Below are 3,434 nucleotides of genomic sequence, written 5' to 3'. Positions count from 1 at the left end.
AAAAAAAAAAAAAAAAAAAAAAAAAGAGAACTTAAAAAAGACACTTCCAGGTTGCTCTGTGACATTAGACACCAGAGTATTACTTCATCTCCAAACTTCCTTGAAATCTACGGTCATGACAGCAGAGGACTGATCCATGCATTTTTTAAAAACTCCAATTAATAAACAGAGAGTAATCAGGACCTGGTATTGATTAGAAACAGCTGGATTTAAACCCCAAGTCATGTGGTGGTCCAAAATATAACCTTAGTAGATTCCTTCTATTTCTTTGTTTGGAAGTTTTATATATACCGAGTGTTTCCTTGAAGATCAGAGGCATCCTTCATCACAGAACCTTGAGTTATCTCTTTGTCAGTGATTGGTCAATTGCAGCTATTCCTGCAGACTTTCAGCAAGGTAGCAACTCATCTGCTTCATAACTCTTTTCAAAGGGCAGAGGCAATTGAAAAGCAGATTCAAAAGTTGTAAATTTATAATGGGTCTCTGCAGCACATATGAAAATGTAGAGGGCATGTTGTAGTTGTAATTTCAAACACGTAACTACATGAATATATAATGCTGATGAAGATAATTGTCTTGGTTCCTGAAGGTGTTTGTGACATGTGATAGCAAGGCCATTTCATGCAGGTAATGACATACACTCCATTCAGAGCAGAAGTGATAATATGAACAATGATCTAGGGCCAGCAAGATAGCTCAGCAGTCCAAGCACCTGCTTAGGCAAGCACAGGGATCTTCATCCCCGGTACCACATGCCATGGTGGCCCCACACCCAGGTACGCTGAGCTGGTGACCAAGTCCAGGCATGGTGGCACATGCCTATAATCCAGTGTTGGGGTGACTGAAAACAGGAGGATCACTACGAGTATGAGCTGCATAGTGAGTCCCTGTACTAAATACCTAAATGAAAAAAAAATATGAAGAGTACTCTATCTTGGGCCTTGTGATACAGATGAGCCAATTCATTGAACTTGAACCCTTTGATAGTTCAGGAGGTTACACAATTGAAACACCTTGCAAACAGTGGAAAAGACAAAGCACAAAATTATTTCATCCTCTTCATTAGGTGAAAGAAACAGCTGATATTTATGTCCTGAAGGGCATGGGAAGATAACCATAATTCCACTGTTACCTTTTACCCTGTGTTATACTGTGGATGCTCAAAACCATCAGCTTCAGTACTACTCCAGTGCTGTTCTTTCCAGGGAAAGGAAAGGAGAATGGAATTGAATTAGATTACCTCTAATCATGCAGCTAATTGAAAAGGGAAGTTGACAGCTAGCATGGATAATTAGACATCAAGCAGCCCTCTGCTTAGAATCTAATCAGCATTCTCCCTACTCTAGAAAAAGGAATCCCTCCTTAGAACTATATCACTAGAATAATTAGGCTGCCAGTCAGGAGCAATTCTATTAAAATTTGAAGTCCATTCAATTCATCTGGGTCATGTATTTAACAGAAATAATGCTTTGAATTGATAGAGGTGGAATGCGAATGCTGTTGACTTCCAGAAGACAGAGATTCCTGTCATCTCAAATCATCTGTACAAAGATATGTCTTTCCATGCACATCATATTCAAATGCACAAAACTTCCAAATAAGGGCTTAACCTAGAAATTAATCAAACTTTTGGTCTTTGGAAATGGATAAATTTGGAAGCCCAACATGCAACGGATAGGGGAAGTTGGGATGCATGTGACACAGAAAAAGGAGACAAAATAGTTGTTCTCCTTTTCAAGTATTTCACATGACCTCATTAAAATGAAAAGATAAGAAGAAATGTGGTTGGCAAATTTCTCTCTCTCTCTCTCTCTCTCTCTCTCTCTCTCTCTATATATATATATATATATATATATATATTTAAACCTACAGATATCAAAGAGATAGATGAGCAAGATTCATTTTGCTAAATCTCATTTTTTTCTTTGAATAGCTTCAGATTTCTTTTTTAATTTGGTGCAAAGACTATATATACAGTAACACTGAGCTTTTAACAGCTGTATTTTACCCCCTTTGCTATCATAATTATGGTCTCATTAAGATTCCAATAAAAAGTTTTAAAAAAGAACCTTTTGAAAAGGGAAACAGAAGTGTCCACAGTGTCTCTCTACCAACATGCTATGCTTTTAAAATATTTGCATTTGAAATTCCTCACTGCAAACATTCTCAAACCAAAGGTAAATATAACACTTAGATTCCTCCCAGAAGAACATTCCTTCTGGTATTAATTCCCTGAATTCAGATCTTTTTGCAAGTCAGTATAATTTTACTGTAGGTACTTTCTGTGCAGTTTGGCACGATATAAATCTTAAGAAACTGGATACATCAGAAATGAGTAGAAGGTGGCATCTCTTGCCTGGGTGAACACTGTTGCTTTCTTTTCTGCCTTCACTTTCTACTTCATAGAACAGCCCAATCTGATTCATGAAAGTGATGTCCCAAGTTAGGCATAAAAAAGATGGTTCTCCACCAAAACAGCATCAGAAGCTACATATTCTAGCTTTCAGGGAACCATTAGACTAATTTATAAATGACCAAAGTTTGTGCTCAGTTCTCGCCTATCTTCTTTTATGTTCTCTCTTCTCTCCCCGGAAGAACGCTCCTTCCCTTCATAGCTGTATCAGTGCCTGAGTCAAGTCTAAAAATTCTCATTGGGCATCATCCTCTTTTCTTGCTGCATCACACAAGCAGGGGCTTCCTGTCTAATAATAGTTTACCAGATGACCCATTTCCTGGACTCAAGGGAAATAGTATTTTGCAGCTTCTATACATGACGTTAATCTAAACTAGTGTATTGCAACCTGCATTTCAAAAGTGCTTTACCACGTCTCCACCAAGAAGAACACAAAAGAAAGTAACTTTAGGGCCCATTACAGTGAAAATAATAAAGCACTTGAAACCCCCATTTCATACTCCCTTGGCGGCTTCGTGTTTTCCCTAAAAAGAAGTCCACCTTTGTAGCCTACTCATGGCAAAAAGTTGGATATACAAGAGAGTGGAACAACAGTAAGGATGATGGTAATATCTTTCAGAGACATCTGTACTGCAAGAGTTGGGAGCAAGACCAAGATGGCAGGGAGTTTGAGAGTCAAGGAAACAGAGGACGTGCAGTCAGTTACAGTAGAATAGTTAGTTTTGAGAAATGTTTCCTAGGGCTGGCAAGATGGTTCAACACACTAAAGCTCCTGCTTAGGTAAGTTTAGGCATGCACAGGGACAGCAGTTAGATCCCTGGCGCCACATGCCATGCCAGCCCTGTTCCAGTGTGGGCTGAGCCAGCCACAAATAAAGGAAGGAAGGAAGGAAGGAAGGAAGGAAGGAAGGAAGGAAGGAAGGAAATGAAAGAGAGAGAGAGAGAGAGCAAGAGAGAGAGAGCAAGAGAGAGAAAGAAAGAAAGAAAGAAAGAAAGAAAGAGAAAGAAAGAAAGAAAGAAAG

This window comes from Octodon degus, unplaced genomic scaffold, assembly GCF_000260255.1.
Source record: "Octodon degus isolate 3935 unplaced genomic scaffold, OctDeg1.0 scaffold00033, whole genome shotgun sequence".
Classification (NCBI taxonomy): domain Eukaryota; kingdom Metazoa; phylum Chordata; class Mammalia; order Rodentia; family Octodontidae; genus Octodon; species Octodon degus.
This window is presented reverse-complemented; position numbering follows the sequence as displayed.